Below are 24,069 nucleotides of genomic sequence, written 5' to 3'. Positions count from 1 at the left end.
TTTTGGACTTAAAAGATTTGGATGAGGCCAAATTACCAAAGTCTTATTTCACTCAAGAAGAACTAAAGGTTATTAATAGAACAGGTGAGGTGATTTATGTTATCATTGAGTTGGAGTAGGTTATGATAGAGGGTGACTAAAATGATAGAAAAACATTTTGGCTGATAAGGAAAGGTGAGACCAGAATAATACATACTTCAATACATATAAATAATGAAGGCACCAGGAGGGTGGTACAATTTGAGCTAGGATGGAAAGAAAAACTAAGATAGGGAGACTCTGTGCTTTGAATGTCCACAGATAACAGCAAAGAAGAGTGGTAAACAGCACTACAGTCTAATGGAATGAACCACAAAGGAGTCAGGATTTTTGTTTTACTAGTCACTCTCATATCCACAGAAAGGAAACAATCTGGAAGTTGTAATAAAGAAATAAAAAGGTAAAAACTGACTCTTAATCCAAGGGTATGTGGAGGGTTAAAGAAAGAACAGCCTCCACTTTAAAAAGCTTCAGGAAAATGGTGTCTATGACAAGAATAAGGTTTCAGTTAACATCGAGAGGTAAAAGTATTAACTGCTTGAGAAAGTACGGGGTTCAAGAGGGACACAAGGAGAACTATAGGGAGGCAAGGAAAGAGCGAAAGACCGGCCCCAAAAAAGAAAATCAAAAACAAATAAGCCACAAAATAACGGGATGCATATGTGTTAAAGGGAGGACAAATGGTCAAATGGGTCATCTTAAACAGTGAATGAGGGCTTCCCTCATAGCTCGGTTGGTAAAGAATCTGCCTGCAATGCAAGAGACCTGGGTTCGATTCCTCGGTCAGAAGATCCCCTGGAGAAGGAAACGGCAACCCATTCCAGTATTCTTGTCTGGAGAATCCCATGGACTGAGAAGCCCGGCACGCTACAGCCCATGGGATTGCCAGAGTTGGACAAAAATTAGCAACTGAAAACACCAAATGGTGAATGAAGATACCAGGAATGTGGAGTATACTGAACCAACTCATCTCAAAATTGCACGGAGTACTCAGGCCTCCCAGCAGTCAGCTGACACCTGGGTAAAAATGGGAGATCCCGTACTGGTGGGAAGTATCTGCTGCCCAGACCTGAGGATCTCAGTTCCAGAGAAAAGGCTCGGGTCTCAAGTCTGACTAGGCACACAAATTCACCAGGAGCAACTAGAGGCTCTAGGCCAGTATTTCCCAAAATGTGTTCTATCACCAGCAAAAATGTAGATTCCTGGGCCCCAGGAATCCCAAGGGCTAAGGTCCAGGAATCTCCAGGGGTTTTTTGTTTGTTTGTTTAGGCCATTAATGTTTGAAAGACACCAGTGTTCTTTTTAACCAGCTCTTGGGTAATTCTCCTCTGTGCGAGCGTTTGAGTAACACTGCTAGAAGTAGATGTGAAGCCTGCACCAGGACCATGAAACCTTTTGGCCTCTTAAGTAGAGGCCAAGTGGGCAGTCTGCCTTGTGGAAGCTTTTCAAGACAAGCTGAAACCTCAGGCTTTTCTGAATTCAACAGGAAGTTATAAAAGGGTATTGTGCAATGTGGTGAGTAAATCAGACATTTTTTAGTGATATTAGAGAGACTAGAAGGTTTGAACATAGTTAATAAGCTTTTAAAAAGGCCAAATTATGTTCAAAGGCAACCCACTAAGGGAGGAATGCAGCAAGTGGGTAGGAACTGACAGTTTGGTATTCGACTTTAAGACTACGGTAGGAACACCCTGGATGGGGGCATGAGGCAGAGGAAATGCGGAAGCCAACTGTGCTTTAAAAGTAGAGTCATAATTAAAATACAAAGTCCCAGGTCACACTCCTCAGAGATACCTGGTCAGTAACGTTGGGGAGGGGCCAAGGAAGCTGCATTTTAAACAAGCACCAACTCTATGTCAGAGTTTTCAAACTCATGTGGTATGTGGACCATACCTGGCAAAATACTGGGTTAGAGATATGATACCATCATCAACAAATAGGTAATATAGTGGAAGAAGTCGGTATGGGGTAGGTGATGAGGGCAGAATATTATTATAAATTCATATTATAAAATGTTTCAAATGGTTATAAGAAAACAATATACTTGTTTTTCCTGAACCCTAATAGAAATAGTTAGTCCAAACATAATGCACCACAAACTCACTGGTCTTCATAAAAAAAATACCAACAAATATTTTACTTACTTTTATTTTAATGCCTTTCTAATGCACAGATTGTTGTGGCATCTGGACACATGACATACTTGAAAACAACACATTAAATTTATACTGCCCAGAATAGACAAAAAAGCTGCCTTGCATGTACCATCAGCAACACTCATCATTTAGGGGTAGGGAGATTAGTTACATTATTTTTTTAATTCTGAATTGCATAAATATCAAAGGAATAGGCACTTCAAATCTGGGAGGGATTTCTATCTATCTGGACCATGTTCCTAAGCAGAGGAATGATCATTATGATTTACAAGGTTTAAAATCAGCAAAATGGGAAATGTATTTTAATTTCCTGTACTACATTTACAAAAGGAGATGTGTTAATTAAGCTAGATTGGCCTAATATATAACTTTTAATAGTTAATAGAACAATCATTAATGACACACATTATACTGTCTTTCAAATAAAGGGGGTTTTCTGGGTGGCTCAGATGATAAAGAATCTGCTTGCAATGCAGAAGTCCCGGGTTCAATCCCTGGGCTGGGAAGATCCCCTGTAGAAGGAAATGGCAACTCCCTCCAGTATTCTTGCCTGGAGAATCCCTTTGACAGAGGAGCCTGGCCTGGACTACAATCCAGGGGTTGCAAAAAGTTGGACATGACTGAGCAACTAACACTTCAAATAAAGGTTATTTTGAGTATAAACTGTACTTTTAAAAAGTTTATGTAGGTTACCATAATATGGTACCAAATAATACTGCAGACCCTGCTTTTACTAATACAAAGTAATATATACGCTGATAGACGAAGAGAAACGTACTCAACCACGTTAAAAAGAGCAAAGACATCCACAATTCTAATATAAGTCAGTAAGTTGGGCAGTGTGTACACTGCATGCTACAAGCTACTAACAGTAGCTCAGAATGAGAGATACCAAGGCTATCTTTGGCTTCAGTGACTCGAAGTAAAGAAAAGGCAGTTTCACATCTTTGACCAAAACACCTTCAGACCGTTTTTCCTGATGAGACAATGAGTAATTAAAAATAGGATTCTAGTTATAAAGATCACTAACTGATTTTTCAATACTTATAATCCCTTTAAACTAGGTTATTTTAAGACAATTTTATGAAACCCAAGATTGTTTCAATTATACCAACAACAAAAAACTTTATTCTATCCAGATGGTACCAAAAACTGGTGGCTAAATGATGAGGGAAAACAATAAGCTCTAGATGCAAACATCTCAGATGGCATCTATTCTTATCTCTGAAATTCCTAAGTAAACAGATATATGTTTATTTTATGATAATTCTTCAATATGAACTCCCTTTTCTTGGCTGTGAAGTAATATTAGCAAATTCTTCTCAGAGCTTTCAATAAGTTACCTGAGACACAGGTTTCTGAGCAAAATGTACACTTGTTATGTTTAGTCCAAATGTTACACATTTGACTGGAAATTTATAAATAATATACCTGTATAGATGAAATGTTCTGATTCACTCTAAATCTATCAAAATCACTATTTATAACCAAGTTTGGCTTATTTCAAAGTTAAAAATCTTCTTTCTTAATTTACATGTATTTTACATTGAAGTAAACATGAATCACGTTACCAAAATGTTTTAGGACAATAAAGTAATAAGTCTGGCTTTACTGAAAAGCTTCACTGAGTCTCTATTTGTGCCTTGTCAATCTCTAAGAGATTTGAAAATGCCATGTTTCCAATGTTACTTGTCCAAACTTTTCAAATTTTGCACATTATCACCCTATAAAACTTCTGTTTCACATAAAGTTTGGTGAAATAAAGGGATTATCAGAAAGCTGATTTAGGATTATAAAGGAAGGGAATAAGCATCTGGTTAATGAGTAAAAGTTATCAAGAACTGGTTAAGAGACACACTTACCAACCAGCTTCAGATGTGAAAGAAATACTGTCAACAGAAACCTAAAATAGGGTGACTACACAATTTACCATCCCAAATCAGGGCACTTTTGAGGTCTCATGTCAATGAGGCCCTGTGACACCGGGTCAACAACTGTAAACCCGGGCCCGTTGGTATCACTCTAACCCCAACCATGCAGCACGCAAGAGCAAGTCACAACACACTGTGGCTCAACTGGCTTGTCTTTCACAAGGTGTAGCAGGGTGAAGGTTAGAATGGCACATCTTCTGGAATATTTACATTTCAGGAAAAAGATGACTATTTTAGACAACATAAGCTGCAGATATGAGAATACCACAAGATCAGGTTGTGCCACAGGACAAACAGTTCTTATTTATGAAACCTCTCTCTTGGTGATATGTGGCACTTCTGAGCACAGCTGTTCCTCAGTACCCATGAAGAGGTTAATTCTAGAATCCCCAAGGATGCCAAAATCTTTCATGTTCAAACCCCTTATATAAGATAATACAATACTTGCATAGAACCTATATAGGAGTAGTGTTAGTCACTAGTCTTGTCTGACTCTGTGACCCCCTGGACTGCAGCCCACCAGGCTCCTCTGTCCATGGAATTCTCCAGGCAAGAATACTGGAGTGCATTGCCATTTCCTTCTCCAATATAACCTATATACATCCAGTCATATACTTTAAATACTTCCCTTATATACTTTTATACTTCCCTTGACCAGGGAAGCCCTTATAATACCTAATACAATGTGAATGCTATGAAACTAGTTGCCAGTATGTGGCAAGGTCAAGTTTTGCTTTTTGGAACTTTCTGGAGTTTTTTCTCTTTTTGAACCATTTTGATCCATTGTTGGTTGAATCAGTGGACGCAGAACGTGAGGATATGGAAGGCCAACTGTACTTAGTATTTAAACTCCTAGGCATTATTTTTCAAGTCAGTACTCGCCTGATTTTCCATCACCTTGATTTCTTGCTTGCAACCATCATAAGCACTTTTTCCTCAGTCTGCTTGTTAAATTCTTGTGCCACCACAGTACAACGGGGCTTTGCTGGAGGCTCAGACGGTAAAGAATCTGCCTGCAATGCGGGAGAGCTGGGTTTGATCCCTGGGCCGGCAAGGTCCCCTGGAGGAGGGCATGGCAACCCACTCCAGTATTCTTGCCGGGAGAACCCGCATGGACAGAGGAGCCTGGCGGGCTGCAGTCCATGAGGCTGCAAAGAGTCGGACATGACTGAGCAACCAAGCACAGCATAGTACAGCCATTCCATATGTGCTCTCCTTGGGTACCCCATTCCTTCAAAGATGTATTTATATATCCCAAGGACCTGTATCCCTGACCCTCACCTAAGGGATCAATGCAAAGAAATAGAAGAAAACAGTAGAATGGGAAAGACTAGAGATCTCCTCAAGAAACCTGATGATATCAAGGGAATATTTCATGCAAGGATGGGCACAATAAAGGACAGAAACAGTAAGGACCTAACAGAAGCAGAAGAAAATAAGAGGTAACAAGAATACACAGAAGAACTATAAAAAATGGTTTTAATGACTCAGATAACCATGATGGTGTGGTCACTCACCTAGAGTTCTTCATAGAGTTGTTCAACTTCAGCTTCCTTGGCATTAGTGGTTGGGGCATAGACTTGTATTACTGTGATGTTGAATGGTTTTCCTTGGTACTGAACCAAGATCATTATGTTGATTTTGAGACTGCACCCAAGAACTGCCTTTCAGACTCTCTTTTTGACCATGAGAGGGCTACTCCATTTCTTCTAAGGAATTCTTGCCCACAGTAGTAGATATAATGGTCATCTGAATTAAATTTGCTCCATCCCCCTCCATTTTAGTTCACTGCTTCCTAAAATGTCAATGTTCACTCTTGCCATCTCCTATTTGACCACGTCCAATTTACCTTGATTCATGGACTTAACATTCTAGGTTCCTATGCAATATTGTTCTTTATAGCATCAGACTTTACTTTCATCACCAGACATGCACACCTGGGTGTCATTCCTGCTTTGGCTTAGCCTCCTCATTCTTTCTGGAGCTATTTCTCTGCTCTTCTCCAGTAGCGTACTGGAAGCCTACCAATCTGGAATGCTCATCTTTTACTGTCATCTTCTTTTTGCCTTTTCATACTTTTCATAGGGTTCTCAAGGCAAGACAGTGATTTGCCATTCCCTTCTCCAGTGGACAATGTTTTCTCAGGCCCAGAGTAGCAGGGACATGCCCTTTAGCTGTTCCACGTAGCCGGAGGACGTGCCCAGATACTGGCTGCCCCACTGCTGATCCTCTTGAGTGTGTAAACATTCACTGGTCTAGGAAAGGAAAGATATACACATCTGAGTGCAGAGTTCCAAGAATACAAGGAGAGGTAAGAAAGCCTTCCTAAGTGAACATTGCAAAGAAATAGAGGAAAATAATAAAATGGGAAAGATCAGAGATCTCTTCAAGGAAATTAGAGATACCAAGGAAACAATTCATGCAAAGATGGTCATGATAAAGGACGTAAATGTTATGGACCTAACAGAAGCAGAAGATATTAAGAAGAGGTGGCAGGAATACACAGACGAACTATACAGAAAACATATTAATGATTCAGTTATCCACAATGGTGTGATCAGCCACCTAGAGCCAGACATATTGGAGTGAGAAGTTAAGTGGGCTTTACAAAGCATCACTACAAACAAAGCTAGTGGAGGTGATGGAATTCCAGCTGAGCTATTTCAAGTCCTAAAAGATGATGCTGTGAAAGTGCTGCACTCAATATGCCAGCAAATTTGGAAAAATCAGCAGTGGCCACAGGAATGGAAAATGTGTGTTTTCATTCCAATCCCAGAGAAGGACAATGCCAAAGAATGTTCAAACTATCAGACTATTGCAGGCATTTTACATGCTAACAAGGTAATACTCAAAATCCTTCAAGCTAGACTTCAATAGTACATGAACCAAGAACTTCCAGATGTACCAGCTGGATTTAGAAATGGCAGAGGAAACAGATATTAAGTTGCCAACATCCACTGGATCATAGAAAAGGAAGAAAATTCCAGAAAAACATCTACTTCTGCTTCATTGACTATGCTAAATTCTTTGACTGTGTAGATCACAACAAACTATGGAACACTCTTAAGGAGATGGGAACACCAGACCACCTTACCTGCCTCTTGAGAAACCTGTATGCAGGTCAAGAAGGAACAGTCAGAACTGGACATGGAGCAATGGACTGGTTCAAAATTGGGAGAGGAGTACATCAAGTCTATATATTATCAACCTGCTTATTTAACTTGCATGTAGAGTGCATCATGTGAAATTGCAGGTTGGATGAAGCACAAGCTGGAATCAAGATTTCTGGGAAAAATATCAATAACCTCAGATATGCATGACACCACCCTTATGGCAGAAAGTGAAGAGGAACTAAAAGAGCCTCTTGATGAAGGTAAATGAGGAAAGTGAACAAGCTGGCTTAAAACTCAACATTCCAAAAACGAAGATCACGGCATCCAGCCCCATCATTTCATGGCAAACAGATGGGGAAACAATGGAAACAGTGACAGACTTTTGTTTTCTTGGGCTCTAAAATGTGGGTGGTGACTGCAGCCATGAAATTAAAATATACTTACTCCTTGAAAGAAAAGCTATGACAAACATAGATGGCATATTAAAAAGCAGAGATCTTTGCCAACAAAAGTCTATATAATCAAAGCTATAGTTTTTCTAGTAGTCATGTATGGATGTGAGAGTTGGACCATAAAGAAGGCTGAGCACCAAAGAATTGATGCTTTAGAACTGTGGTGTTGGAGAAGACTCTTGAGAATCCCCTGGATTGCAAGGATATCAAACAAGTCAATAGAAAGGAAATCAACCCTGAATATTCATTGGGAGGACTGATGCTGAAGCTGAAGCTCCAACACTTCACAACACTGATGTGAGGAGCTGACTCATTTGAAAAGACCTTGATGCTGCGAATGATTGAAGGCAGAAGATGGGGTCCACAGAGGATGAGATGATTGGATGGCATCACCAATTCAATGGACATGAGTTTGAGCAGAGTCCAGGAGATGGTGAAAGACCGGGAAGCCTGGCGCGCTGCAGTCCACACATAGGGTTGCAGAGTGTTGGACATGAATGAGCAACTGAACAACAACCAAACCTTTACTGGCTACTGGGTGTTGATCAACGTGCCACCCAGGGGTCTGAGCAAAGGCCCTGCTGGATTTTTTGACTGGAGCTGAATGATGCTGGAGGATGCCCAGGAGGCCTGGGGTCCCTGGCCTCCCCACTGCTGCTGGCTATCCTGGGACTGATCCGCCGCCCAGGAACATCAAAAAGCAGAGGGCTCCACAGCCTCACTGTTGAAAAGACATGTGAATATACCTCAACTTATGAATTAGAATGGCAGTGTTAAAGTCATGGAACCTACCTTAAATATATTAAAGGCAGGAGCTGAGTATAACTAGCTAGCATATCAGTTTATTTATTACAACAGAATCACAGAATCAGAAGAAACATCAGAGATTAAATACATCTGTTTGTTCTTAACCTGTTTACTTTAGAAAGTCCAACAAGCCTTATCAGAGAACCTGAATTCAACCCTACACTGATCCTACTAACAATAGCAAAAAATAATAACAAAATCTTTGTCTAAGAATATCATGTAAATACTAACCTCAGATTCTGCTATTACAGTAATCATGTGAAAATAGACAATTGGTTTTTGTCTACCCTGGTAAGGAATATTGACCTGGTTGAATATTCATATTTGAAAAGCAACACGCCCACAAGATTAATGTCTTTCAGCAAAACTCTAAGACTCAACTAACAAAGAATGTCCAAAGGAATGTTATATAATTTTAATTACACTTGATTAATTTCCCCATCTTTAAAAATAAAAAGCACTATCTAAATTTTGAAAAGACTATCTGAGAACCACAGCTGGTAAAGAATCTGCCTGCAATGCGGGAGACCTGGGTTTGATCCCTGGGTTGGGAAGATCCCCTGGAGAAGGGAAAGGCTACCCACTCCAATATTCTGGCTTGGAAAATTCTATGGACTGTATAGTCCATAGGGTCACAAAGAGTTGGACATGACTGAACGACTTTCACTTCACTTCACATCTGAGAACAAAGGAGGATATTCTATGTAAAAATTAAACTTCATAAACATTTAAGGAGTTCTAACTGTGACCCACATCCTATCAAAGATATATTTACATATTACAAATAATCCTTAAATATTATTTAAAGACTCTTAAATATTCAAAGATTAAATTATTTAAATACTTTAAAGACTCAACTTCTTTAAAGAAGTTGACCAGATGCAATCACTACACAACATTCTATGTTAGGCCCAACTTATGTATTTTCCCATATTCACTGTCTCCTGGATGCTTAGTCACTTGCCCAATGAATAGCACCAGCAATTACCCACAACTAATCTAATAGTCCTGGCTGATGTGGCTTCCTCTGGGGGTGGGTGAAGGTAAAGGTGAAGGTACAATTTCCAACACCACCTCCACAGCTACAGCAATACCTACACCTGGATCGATAGGAAGCTTAGCTTCTCCTACCACTTCCAAGTCCCAAGCCCCATAGCCCAAACACAATCTGAAAAGTACAAGAATAGAGCTTTGACCAATAAAAAAATAAGTGACAGGAAGATGTTAGTAGATAAATTTCTTTCTCTTCCTCAATACAACTAATTGGCTCTATACAGCCAGCCTGGAGATGTCCCACATGACCAAATAAAAGTCTATATTTTCTCTTACACTGTGGCCAGTTCAGTAGCCACCTTATATTTGTTTTTCCTCCTTATCTAGCTTTTTTTTCTTCTATTTTTCACTCACTCTTATTTCCCTAGTATTGCCTCCAAGTTTAAGCTGCACCTCAGAATCTGTTGTCTGGGGAGCCTGTGGTAAAATATATAATTTATTACTCTTATTTCTGCCCTATCAATTCCTAAATACAATATAGCTTTTTGCAATTAACTGTGTTTTCTCAAAATAGTTTTGAATGACCAAGAGAGACCAAGAATAACTCTCCATAGGAATTCATTAGCTGCTTTTTAAAAGTAGGAATCTCAATGTGTGGGTTCCTATGTCTCATCTGTTCTAAACACAGATAATAAGAAAGTTATAATAATAGCAACAGACATGTAGAAAGTAGGATGTTAGATGTAAATACAAAAATGGTAAGTAAGTAGAGAAAGAAAGAGCTGGTATTAACTACAAAAATAATGAGGCAACCCTGGAGCACCCAGTAAATTAAAAATTACCCATACATTATACTGATATGCAATGACTATATCAAATGTGATTGGTAGAATTCTAAGACTGTCTCCAATATGCAGTTCTTTGCAAATTTCTTCCTCACCTAGAGTGTGGGTAGAATCTGTAAATATGACAAAATATAACTCCTAAGATTATGTTAGATTAACAGCGAAAGGGTTTCACACATTTAGTTAATATTCTACATCAGTTGACTTTAAAATAAGGATGTCATCCAAGTGGTACTGATCTAATCATATGAGCATTTTTAAATCATAGTCTAGAGATCAAAGTAAGAGAAATCAGAGAAATTCAAAATAATTTGATGTATGAGAAATTCTCCATTGATGGAAAGGTCCATGTAGCAAGAAATAAGGGTGACATGGAGAAGATCAGTCAACCAAGAAGGAAAGGAGGCCTTCAGTCCTACAACCACAAGAAATTAAATTCTGCCCACAACCTATAAGAACTTAGAAGTGGATTATTTCACAGAGCCTTGAACAGTTTGGTTGGCATTCGATTTCAGGCTTGCAAGATCCCAAGCATAAAACCTATTCAGACCATGTTGAACTCCTGACCCACAAAATTGTGAGCTAATAAGTGATTGTTGTTGTAAGCCACTAAGTTTATGGTAACGTATTATGCATTTATAGAAAACTAATACATATCTGGAAATGAATTAGCTAGTACCTAGTTTATTGAATCAGTTAAACATAGTTGTTGGTTATCATTAGTAATTATTTATTTGTGTGTGTGTGTGTGTGTGTGTGTTTTGTTTTGTTTTTATGGCAGCACCACACAGCTTGCAAGTTCTTAATTCCCCAACCAGGAACTGGATCTGGTTCCCACAGTGAAAGCACTGAATCCTAACCATGACCAGGGAATACTCACTAATTATTTTTAAAGACAAAAAAAGAAATGTGTCAAGTTTGTTAAGATGCTCTCTAAGCTACATTCTTATTAGGAAATTAAATTGTCATTATACTCTACTAACATATCCTTTAAAGGTTTCTATTTTATAATCAATTTTTATTCTCTATAAATTGGCATTACTACTTTGCAAGTTTTCTCTCTTTCCCACTGGTCAATTTTCAACAGTGCTAATTAAATCTTCCTTCACATAAGCTAACATTTTATCTCAGAATCAGGTCCTCTAGAAGAATATTTCAAAAAAAAAAGAGGGTGATTATTGTGAGCAGTGTGCTATTTTTCCCATGAACTAATAGAATAATGATTGCTGATATTCAAAATGAAAGGCTACAAGCCTGGGAAATACATAAATGCTTCTAAATTAAAAATTCAATTATTTTAATATAGTTTATAAATATATATTTACATCACTTTCCTTTATGCACTGTTACTCCTAATATGACTAAGCACAAATCTCCTTCAGCCATAACATATAATAAAATAATGTATTTTATTTCTGTCTTAGCCATTGATATTTGAACTAAATGTTATTCAGATGTCTATAGTACTAATTGAAAAAACATCCTTTCATCTTTCTTATTTTTATTATTTTCAAAGAATTTGAGAAACATACACTTTGGATCTTCTGGTTAAAGAAGTAGAAATGAATATAGACAACCTCAGGTCAATGCTCTTTAAGTGCTCACTCACATGGTATCCATTGGGAACATGAGCAATAACAACAAAATCAGGAGTAGTGAGGGGCAAGACTTTTGTTTGCACAGTTTCACACCTCTTATAGAATCATGTGCTTTATTACATGGTGAGAGTGCAGAGTAATAGAATATTAGCAAGTTTTACTGAATGTTTCAAGTCAATTTGTTTATTATGAGAATTCCACTTAAATTTTTACTAAACCCACATTAGGCAAGGAAAAATGGCATTTATAAAATGAACTAATATACTAGAGTGAATGGAATGATAGATGGGTTTAAAATTGGAAAAGGAATACATCAAGTCTGTATATTGTCATTCTGCTTATTTAACTTCTATGCAGAGTACATCATGTGAAAAGCTGGGCTGGATGAATCACAAGTGGGAATCAAGATTGCCAGGCGAAATATCAACAGCCTCAGATAGGCGGATGATACCATTTTAATGGCAGAAAACAAAGAGAAACTAAAGCTCCTTGATGAAGGTAAAAAAGGAGAGTGAAAAACCTTGCTTAAAACTCAACATTCAAAAAACTAAGATCATGGCATCCAGTCCCATCACTTCATGGCAAACAGATGGAGAAAAGGTGGAAATAATAACAGACTTTTATTTTCATGGGCTCTAAAATCACTATGGATGATGACTGAATCAATGGAATTGAAAGACGCTCACTACAAGGAAGAAAAGCTATGACAAACCTGGACAGCATATTAAACTTACAATATCATATGTAAAATATTAGATAGCCAATGGAATTTTCTGTATGACTCAGGGAACTCAAACAGGGGCTCTGTAACAATCTAGAAGGGTGAGATGGGGAAGGAGTTGGAAAGGAGGTTTAAGAGGGAGGGAACATGGGTGTGTACCTATGGCTGATTCTTGTTGATGTCTGACAGAAAACCACAAAATTCCATACAGAAATTATCCTTCAATTAAAAAATAAAGTGGCAAAAAAAAAAGGAAAAAAAAAAAGCAGAGACATCACTTTACAGACAAAGATTCATATAGTCAAAGCTATAGTTTTCCCAGTAGTCATGTATGAATATGAGAGTTGGACCATAAAGAAGGCCGAGCACCAAAAAATTGATGCTTTTGAACTGTGGTGCTGGAGAAGACTCTTGAGAGTCCCTTGGGCAGCAAGGAGATCAAATCAGTCAATTCTAAAGGAAATCAACACTGAATATTCATTGGAAGGACTGATGCTGAAGCTATAATACTTTGGCCACCTGATGCAAAGAGCCAACTCACTGGAAAAGACCTTGATGCTCGGAACGATGAAGGGAAGGATGAGATGGGGGCAACAGAAGCTGACATGGTTGGATGGAATCACTGACTCAGTGGACATGAGTCTGAGCACACTCAGGGAAATAGTAAAGGACAGGGAAGCTTGGCATGCTGCAACCCGTCAGGGTCACAAAGAGTCGGACATGACTGAGTGACTGAACAACTAAGTGAATCCTTACAAAAAGATAGGTAGAGGTGATACGCCAACAAATAGCTCATATACTCTTCACTTAGCACATTTAACTCTGGTTATCATAGCACGGGAATCTCAGCGGATGACTGTGGCAACCTAGACGGGTGGAATGGGGGCTGGGCTGGGAGGGAGTCCACGTGGGCACGGATACATGTATACTGCAGCTGATGTGCTTCCTTGTGCAGCAGGAACTAGGACAACATTGTAAAGCAAATATACTCCAATGAAAGAAAAGAAATCAATCCAGAGTAAAAAAGAAAGAATAAAGGAAGAATAAAAGGAGGTGTGGAATAACCTGAACTGATAAACGTTCTATGAGATTAAAGACAGAAAGTGATTACTTTATGAATCAAAGATTGACATTTAAAGGGTTTATTCAGAAAACAGCCAGAGACTCCCTGGAAATAAACTGCTTGCTACTAGTAATGGTTGAAAGTGAAAGTCACTCAGTTGTGTCCAAATCTTTGTGACCCCATGGACTGAACAGTCCATGGAATTCTCCAGGCCAGAATATGGAGTGGGTAGCCTTTCCCTTCTCCAGGGGATCTTCCCAACCCAGGGATTGAACCCAGGTCTCCCGCATTGCAGACAGATTCCTTACCAGCTGAGCCACAAGAGAAGCCCAAGAATACTGGAGTGGGTAGCCTATTTCTTCTCCAGAGGATCTTCCTGATCCAACAATCGAACCAGGGTCTCCTGCATTACATGTGGATTCTTAACCAGCTAAGCTTTCAGAGAAGCCCACTAGTAATGGTTGGGCTTTTATAAATTTAAGCAATATGCTGGTCTTCATAATACTAAATCAAATAGATTAACTGTAAGTATTGACAGACAAAAACTTTTTTTTTAGACAAAAACTTTTAAATAAATGTTTTAGTTTTAATTATTAAAAAGGAAAAATATATACCAGACATAATCATAATTTACATAATATTTTATACTCAGGAAGTTATCTATATGTAAACAGTGGGGCTTGCTCCAGTTTGACAAGCAAGTTATGTAATTTATCTCCACTTATATCAATAATCACATTTATTCACAATAAATTAATATATCTAATGATAAAATATCCTTTATTATGGAAAACTGTATATGTAGGTACATAATCATAATACATATTAACAAAGATTATGTTTGTGTATAAGCTTAGATATTCACCTAGACAGCATATTAAAAAGCAGAGACATTACTTTACCAACAAAGGTCCATCTAGTCAAACCTATGGTTTTTCCAGTGGTCATGTATGGATGTGAGAGTTGGACTCTAAAGAAAACTGAGCACGGGCTGGTGCACTGGGATGACCCAGAGGGATGGGATGGGGAGGGAGGTGGGAGGGGGTTCAGGATGGGGAACACATGTAAATCTATGCCTGATTCATGTCAATGTATGGCAAAAACCACTACAATACTGTAAAGTAATTAGCCTCCAACTAATAAAAATAAATGGGAAAAAAAAAAGAAAGCTGAGCACCAAAGAATTGATGCTTTTGACCTGTGGTGTTGGAGAAGAGTCTTGAGAATCCCATGGACTGCAAGGAGATCCAGTCAGTCTATCCTAAAGGAAATCAGTCCTGAATATTCATTGGAAGGACTGATGCTGAAGCTGAAACTCCAATTCTTTGGCCACCTGATGTGAAGAACTGACTCATTGGAAAAGACCCTGATGCTGGGAAAGATTGAAGGCAGGAGGAGAAGGGGCTGACAGAGGATGAGATGGTTGGATGGCATCACCGACTCGATGGACATGAGTTTGTGTAAGCTCCGGGATTTGGTGATGGACAGGGAAGCCTGGAGTGCTGCAGTCCATGGGGTCACAAAGAGTCGAACACTACTAAGTGACTGAACTGAACTTAGATATTCATTCCAGCGGTATCATGTTCCCAAAGAGACAGTTCCATGTATTAAGTTTAGAGTATAAAATACAATTAATTTTGTATCAATTGTATACAATTAATACAATGAAATTATAAAAGGAAGTTGCTAAGATATATATGTTCAGAGAAATAGCATTTACAACTGAAAATAGAGAAGCAAAGAATAGAATAAGAAAGAATATCACACCTTATAAAAAATAACATAACTATAAAAAAGGACAGAAAACATTTATTTCCCAGTGAAAAATATACTCACTCTGGGAAGAAAGAAAATGACTAATATCAAAATGAAAAGTCAGAAAAGTTTAATAATAAAGGCTAACTCAGTGAAAATCTACTACATTTCCTAGAATACTTTGATGATAGGAAAATGATGAGCAAATTATTTCCCAAGTGCGATATATCTAGGAAATAGATCAGTGAAACAAAAAGAGTAATATCATCACAGCATACAAACAGAAAATTCACATATAGAAGCAAAAAAATCACAGTTTACATTGCATTCTTTAAAATCAAACATCACTTTTTCACATTCTGAAAATCCCCCCCAACCCCAAATATGGAAAGAAAAACAAGCCAGGATTTAATATATTTTTTTCAACCTGGAACAGCTGCAAAAAACAAATCTTGCTGGAGATAAGCTTGGTTATAAATATCAACATTCCCTTTAAATAAGGGAGTCCAGTTTTCATACCATCTGCCTCTTTCTAAAAGTTAAAAAAAAAAAAAAAAAATGAAAATCGTAAACCAGGACATTCTCTTTCAAATTAGGCATTTAGAAATGAATGTCATAAAAAGGCTGTGAACTCTTCTAGGCCCCTGTCTTTAAACTTGCCCTTTTAGGTTCATTTTAGAAAACGGGATTTTATGAAAGTAAACAACTGAGTGCACTAATAAACTGCATGAAGCCATTAATAAAGAAAAAATACAATTTTTCAACTGTTCAACCCAGGAATTGAAACAGAGTCTCCTGCATTGCAGGCAGACTCTTTACCAGCTGAGCAGCTACCAGGGAAGCCCAAAATAAAAAATAATTGTTCAACTTTTTCACATTATTGACCATAATCAAAATCTCTGGCCCAAACTTCTCTGATGAATCATATTCCCTTACCGTTTACTTTTTAACTATAATACATTTGTCACTTTTGCTACCCTTTTCCAAAAATTTTTTATAACCTGTTCCAAAGACTTACATGTTATCTCTTTCAGTACAAAAGTCTAGTTACTACAGAACCAGACTTTCAATAGAGGTTCTATCTCTGCAAAAATCTCTCCTATGCCTCTCTCAACACAGTGGTGTTTTCATGCTTGAATTTCAAATTTACCTTAAAACCTCCTTTCATCTTTTGCCTTTAATTATTTTTCATTCTTTGTTAATGACCTTGTGATTGGAACACTTCAATTTTTCACTGTGCCACATTATTATATCTTCAATAATGAAGTTCATAAACCATATCCATTTTTTAACTCCTTAAAGCATTCACAAGAAAGAATAGATGCAAGATGATCTACCAAGCAGAGACAGTCAGAGTGGTATAGTAGAGACATCTACATAAAAGAATATCCACTACAGTAATATGAGACCACTTGAGAGAACATAGAGGGAACAGAGAACAGAAAAAAATGGTATCTTGTATTTTAATGATAAATGTCAATGTTTAGTCAATTCCGTGAATTTCAGTGGTAGGATTCTGAAAAGCTACTAAAAACAACACACCTAGGGAGCCTGGGCATAATTCATTCTCATTTTCACATTTATTCTTCCCTTCCTCTTTTTCTCTATACACACATAAACACACCCCTATATACTGCAAACAAAAAGAAGACTGAATCTTTAATCATTAGCATTTGTAGCTATTTTGATGCTAAAATGCACTTAAATGTGTCCTTCATAGGAAAAACATGTCCTGAGACTTCTCACTGTCATTCTGTTTAAGCCACAGACCACCTAGGTCTGTAATTATAGAAAATAAAGTTCTTTTACAAATGACATTTAATTGCTCTCTTGGAATGCTGCATCTTCAGTATACAAGAAGTGAGGAGAGAAGAGATTTCTTCAAAGTCATGGTCAATAATATTTAAAATAAATAACAATATTATAGCAATCAATATTTCATTTCTTCATGATTTGATGCAAGCATGACAAAATATGAACAATTAGATGATCAGTGTTGCAACAAGAAAGTTATTTTACCTTCAACCTATCAATTGTTACTTTTAAAAGGTTAAAAAGTTCTTTTCATAATAGTCCATTTTTTATTTTGACTTCCCTTCAGTAGAATGTTTGTACAATTGTTTGTATACTAAAAAATCTCAAATAAATTAGGACACTGGATACTCAGTACATTCTTGAACAGATATTTTCCAGAACTATTACGTTAACTTAAAACATCCACATTTCATGCTTAATTATTATAAACTTGATTTTAAAAGCTTTGAATTTTAAATTACTGTAAGTTCTCTTTTATAAGGAGATAAGTCTGATAAAGTATGGGTTAACTCTTCCTTGCTTTACCTTATTTCCTTTCTGGCTCTGTCACTTTTTAGTTGTTTACTGAGCTAAGCTCGTTTACCATTTTTCAAACCAGTACAGTAAGAATTCCTATCTCATGGCTGCTGTAAGTATTAAATTAAATCGCTAGTTCATTTAAAGTACTTAACATGGTGCTCCCCACACAGTACGTACTGGATAAATGTTGTTAGCATCGTTCCATCATACTGACTTAATCACTTACTCACTGCGGAGTCACCACACACGCCAAATAAGCTTTTTCAGGGAAAAAATGAATCTGAACTTGAAGACCTTACATTCATGCAAAAAGTCACTGAGATATATAAAGAAAAAAAGAAAAGGATGGTCTCATAATATCTATGTGTAACTTAATTACATATAAATAGTACCCTTTCTGCTATCATGTGGTCTCCTAACCATCTTCTATCATCAGCTAAGTGGCTTCAGCAAAAGTATCTTTGGATAACTCAAAACAGCAAATTACATATACGGTCTTCTGCTTAATGTGTTGAAAACTTTGGATGAATAGATTATCACTTATATGCTTACAGTTTATGTACTTAAGGAGCATTCCAAAATACTTTCTAAAATGGAAGGCTTCTGAACAACAACAAAAATCTTGAACACTGGTCCTATTTTTTAAACTAGCAATTTAATCTTTGTCAGAAATCTCAAATTATTCTCCAGTCTAAGAAAAGAATCTTCTCAATTCAACACTTGCACTAATTCTCTGTTATTCCTTCCTCAGGAGTTCAGGAGTTGTAAACCCTTCATGTTATTTCTAAGTCTATATGTCACAATTTCTCTTACATATTCATACTTGCATTAGGTAGGTCAGTATGGTTCTTTTTACTAGAGCAGTGGTAATTAGACATTAGATAAAACTGGTTCCATCAATGATCAAAACTTGAATTTGCAGTACCAAATTTAGCATTCCAAATGTTAAAAATGACCCTACCTCTAACATAAAATGCTGAGTAAGAAATACAGTTTTAGGATATCCTTTAAATTACAGTCCATTCCAATGTTTTCCAAAAAAACCTTTAAGAAAAATACAATAATATTCAAATCACTTCTCTATTTTACTTTTGAAAATTAACTTCACTATAACATACTATTTGTTTCAAGGTCCATCATAAAAACGATTTTATAAAAGCACTTGATAACTACCTCACTAATTTTAGAAATCTTTCCCCTACTATTGGGTCTTTATTATTTTAACCAAAATTTGGGAGCAGGGAATAGATTACATATCATGGGCCCTTTTAATGAAAATACACAGAGTTCACTTAAAATGTTTATTTTCAAATTATTACTGAACTCTGAACAATTTAAAGAAAAAAAGCAATTGAACTTCTCAAAGCAATTTTTACAGTAAAATGTGTAACCTGATTTTGCACAAGTACAGAACACTGCCCAGCAACCTCTGTCCCAAATTGATCTCATCTCTTGTTTGATTCAGTCGTAACTCCAGGTTGTGTTTCTCCTGAAACACATCTTCATCTCAGTCTGGGCACATGAATTTGTTTCCCAAATCACAAAAATATAGATCTTTAGGTAAGGTCAACTGACTTAGCAAGTTCACTCTCACTCTCTCACACACACCAAAACACACATTTACACATACACCAAACAGACAAAAATCCGCATACGTGTGCTCAGATAGAAACACTGATCATGTCAATACTTTGATCTCAGTGTAGGAAGTGTCCCGTCTCCTGCAAGTATAAAAAGTGTTCTACTTCCTTTGTGCCCTGGAGTTTACATCACAAATATATGGGGAACCACTAAAGAGTTATGATTAGAATGAGGAGTGGAAGAAGAAAGCAGAAGATAAGGTCACATACATAATAGGGGCCCATTTTCTTCCATTTTATGACAAATTTCTTCTCTCTACAAAATTTATGAGACATCAACATATCAATTAATCAAGAAAGATTTAAAATAATGTTGAATAATAGATATTTTATTATCTTAATTTGTTCTATGAACTTAATTACTTATTATGCAGGTACATTGATTTTAACCAATGTATAATTATCAAATTACAGTAATGTACCAAAATATCATAGTGTACCAAATATCAAGAGAGATCAAATATTTTAATGTGGCAACAAATTCTTACAGGCAATTAATAATACTAAGTGATTTAACAAATTAATCAGATAAAAGTTTATAGTTTTATAGATCTCACTCTGTTTTTTTGGATTTGTCCAAAATCACAAAATAAATTCAAGTAAAAACATTTCCCCATCATAATCCTGCCTCCCGTAAGAAAGAACAAATTCCAAACTCAAGTTCATTGCCAAAAGCAAACAAAAACAAGAAAAACAAAGTGAAAGAAAACAAACCACAAGTCAAAACACCTTTTGCCAAATGTTAAATCAAATAAACACACCTTGTGCTTTGTCCTTGAGGCTGCCAAGTCTGAACTCTGGAATGCTGCCAAGAGGTAAGACGTTTCCAAAGGCAAGATCTTTACTGAGGAAGCTGTGCTCGCATTCCTGGCAAATTCAGTTCCACCAATAATAATATTCTGATAGCTTTTTCTTACTGGAATTCAAATAGAGTATATGGAAATATTAAATGGATGATCTCCACTTCCTTAGTGTATGCAAAATAAAATCACTGTAGTAGCATTTTCCATGTTGTGGTTCATGGTTTGCTAACTCTATCATATGTTCATTCAAATTAAGTTTTTATGCCAATATATACTTGAAAAACACTGCATTCTATTCCCCCTTTACACAAGATACAATTTCATTAAAAGGCTCTGAGAAGTCCTGTAATAGAAAAGCCTATTGAAATTTATTTGAACCGAGGTGTCCCAAATTTATTTAAGTAAACACCCTTTTTCACTATAATCAACAGTCACATTACTTCTGCAGATCACACTTTAAGAATGATTCATTGTATAGTGATTGTCTGTAAAGCAGTAAGAGATGTTTCCACTATATTTTAGACTTAAATATGAATATAGAGACTGATTTGAATTTTATTTTCCATTAGTGCAATTTGTAGAATTGATCTATAAATATAATTATATTTATTCAACCATAATTCGTTACGTACATGTTACTTTCTAAGCCAAATTTTCATTAAAAAGTAATAAATTAAAAAATGTACAGTTTATTAATTTTGTTCAAAAAAATATTTACTAAATATTTACTATGTTCCAGGAACTGAAGTTCTATCTAGCTTTATGTTCCAATTGTTCTCACATAAATAAGAATGTCAAATTTAAGTGGCTCCAAGCTGCTATATAATAACAAGCAGCTCAAAATGTAACTATAAGTATTTGAGAATACAATTTTTACTAATTATAGTCACACAATTAAAAACTTCTTGCAGAGGTGGCCCAGATGATGGAGTAGGAGGACCATGAGCACACCTACTCCCAAACAGATACACTAAAATTACACCTACTTACAGAGCAATTCTCCATGAAAACAACATTAAGACTAGCATAAAGAATCTTCTACAACTAAACACATAAAGAAGGGAAAACAAGGAGATGAATATGAGAGGGAGAGATGCCATATAGTCAGAATCCACTTCCTCAAGTTGTCAAACCACAAATGAAAATAATATCAAAATCTTAAGAGTTGCTCCCCAAGGACTAAGCGGTCTGAGCCCCACACTAAGCTCCCCAGCCTGGGGGTCCTGCACCAGGAAGACAAACCCTCAGAACACTTGGCTTTGAAAACCAGGAAGTCTTGTGTTTGGGAAAACCAGAGAGCTGAAGGAAATAGACTCTCTGCTCTCAAAGGGCATGCCCAAACCTCACAAGCTTCGCCTCTCAGCACAAAGGCAACAGTCTGAGAGCAGCCTGGTCAGATCCACTTGCTGACCTCAGAGAGCCTCCCAGAGAGGCAGGAAGCAACTGGGGCCCCCACAGGGACAGAGAATCTGGCAACAAGCATTTCTGGGAGCTCACTCTACGGCAATAACATCAGCATTGTCGATTCTCATTTTGGATTCTTGCCTCGAGCCACTAGTGGGACAGCAACAGGCCCACACCTCCCTGGGATGTGCCGCTGCTGCTGCCACCGCTGAGTCGCTTCAGTCGTGTCCGACTCTGTGCGGGCCCACAGACGGCGGCCCACCGGGCTCCCCACCCAAAGCTTGGCTCCTCTCTCTAGTAATAAATACCAACCGAGTGTCCCCCTGGACCATGCACACAGCCATGTTAGGACCCAGCCCCAGACCCAGCCCCACCCAACAACAGGTGGGAGGCGGTCCTGTTTCCCCAGGCCGTACAACCAACTGCACGGGAAGCTCATTCTACCCCTAGGTCTACAGGTAACATGCAACACATGACTTCACAGTCAGCCCGGCTGGGGCCAGCCTCGCCTACCAGCACAAACGTGGCAGTTGGCCCCGCCACACAGAGAGCACATGCAGTCCACACAGGGGACGCTCTCAGAACATACAGTTCTGGTGCCCAGAGCAGAGGACACCATTGGGCCACCCAAGATGTCTATTACATAAGGCCACTTCAAGAATAAGAAATGTAACTGACCGATCTGATAAAGACAAATAAACACAGAGAACTGGGCAAAGTGAGGTGACACAGAAATATGTCGTAAATGAAGGAACAGGTCATATCTCAGAAAAAGACCCAAACAAAGGTGACATAAGCAATCTATCCAATAAAGAGTTCAAGGTAATAATCATAAAGATGCTCACCAAATTCAGGACACTGGATGAACACAGTGTGAATTTCAACAAAGAACTAGAAAATATAAAGAAGACCCAAATGGAACAAAAATTACAATAACTGCAATAAAACATTTACTAGCAGAAATCAATAGTAAATTAGATACAGAGGAACAGATAAGCCATCTGGAAGATAGACCAGTGGAAATTAACCAAGCTGAATGGAAAAGAAAAAAAAAAGAATTAAAAAAAAATTAGGATAGTTTAACAGTTCTCTTGGACAATATCAAGGGAACTAACATCCACATTATAGGAGTCTCAGAAGAAAGAGAGGAAGGAACAGAAATAATAGCTGAAAATGTCTCTAACCAGGGGAAGGAAGCAGACATCCAAGTCCAGGAAGCACAGAGATTCCAAAACAAGATGAACACAAAAAGGTTCATTCCAAAACACTTTATAAATAAAATGGCAAAAATTAAAGATAACAAGAGGATATTAAAAGCAGTAAGTTAAAAGCAACAAGTTATACAAAGGAACTTTGCTAAGGCTATTAAAAGCAGCAAGTTAAGTTTAAGGAAACTCCCATATCAGCTGATTTTTAGCAGAAACTGCAGATGAGAAAGTAGTGGCATAATATGATGAAAGGGAAAAACCTACAACCAAAAATACTTTCCCTGACATGGCTTTTATTCAGATTTCTTAGCGAAACCAAAAGTTTTACAGACAAGCAAAAGCTGAATTCAACACCACCAAACTCAGTCTAAAAGATAGATTAAAGGGACTCCTCTAAGAAGAAAAGGCCACATTAGAAATATGAAAATTATGAAATGCAAAAAAAACTCACTGATAAAAACGTAAACATACAGCAAAGGTAATAAATCACCTACTTATAAAACTAGTAGGAATATTAAAAGACAAAAGTAGTAAAATCATCTATATCTACAATAAATAGTTAAGGGGCACAAAAATATAAACATCAAATGTAGCAGTGGGGGAATGAAAATATAAGGTGGTCAGAATGCCTTCAAACTAAATAGATCATAAACTTAAAATAATCACACACACACATATACATATGTGTATACATACATACATAGGTTGCTATATATGAACCACACAGTAACCACAAATCAAAAACCTAAAATACACACACAAAACTGCAAAAAAAGAGAATCTAAACAACACTAAAATAGTCATCAAATCAAAATGGAAGGAAAAGAACAAAGAAAGAAAAAAGAGCTACAGAAAAAACCCCAAAACAATTAATCAAGTGACAATAAGTATATACATATCAAATAATTACTTTAAGCTTAAATGGACTTAATGTTCCAATGAAAAGGCATCCAGTCACTGAATGGATTAAAAAATTAAGACCCATATATATGCTTTTTACAAAAGATTTATTACATATCTAAAGACACACACAGACTCAAAGTAAGGAAATGAAAAAAAGTACTCATGAAAATTGAAACAAAAAAGGCTGGCATAGCACAGACAGATGAAATGTTTTTAGAAAAAACTATAACAACAGTAAAGAGTGTCATGACATAATGATAATGGGATCAATCCCACAAGAGGATATAATAATTGTAAATATAAA

At 37.0% G+C, this 24,069-nt stretch overlaps 1 protein-coding gene and 1 long non-coding RNA gene across 6 annotated transcripts in view; one reads left to right on the top strand and one right to left on the bottom strand.

Moving 5' to 3' along the window:
* The window catches only part of TRIQK (triple QxxK/R motif containing), a 100,021-nt gene that overhangs the window by 59,762 nt on the left and 16,190 nt on the right, over positions 1–24,069 (bottom strand). For 4 of the 5 annotated variants that reach the window (XM_070477409.1, XM_020896310.2, XM_020896313.2 and 1 more), the window contains exon 2: positions 20,209–20,363. The exons of the other annotated variant lie outside the window; for it this stretch is intronic. The gene's annotated coding sequence lies outside the window, so the exon portion shown is untranslated. The remainder of the gene's footprint in view (positions 1–20,208; positions 20,364–24,069) is intronic. 5 annotated transcript variants of the gene reach the window in all.
* LOC139038407 (uncharacterized) lies at positions 1,409–12,920 on the top strand. Its single transcript, XR_011491370.1, has 2 exons — positions 1,409–1,554; positions 12,292–12,920. It is a non-coding gene; the product is annotated as an uncharacterized lncRNA (long non-coding RNA).

Source organism: Odocoileus virginianus, chromosome 15 (assembly GCF_023699985.2).
Source record: "Odocoileus virginianus isolate 20LAN1187 ecotype Illinois chromosome 15, Ovbor_1.2, whole genome shotgun sequence".
NCBI classification, from domain to species: Eukaryota; Metazoa; Chordata; class Mammalia; order Artiodactyla; family Cervidae; genus Odocoileus; species Odocoileus virginianus.
This window is presented reverse-complemented; position numbering and strand designations above follow the sequence as displayed.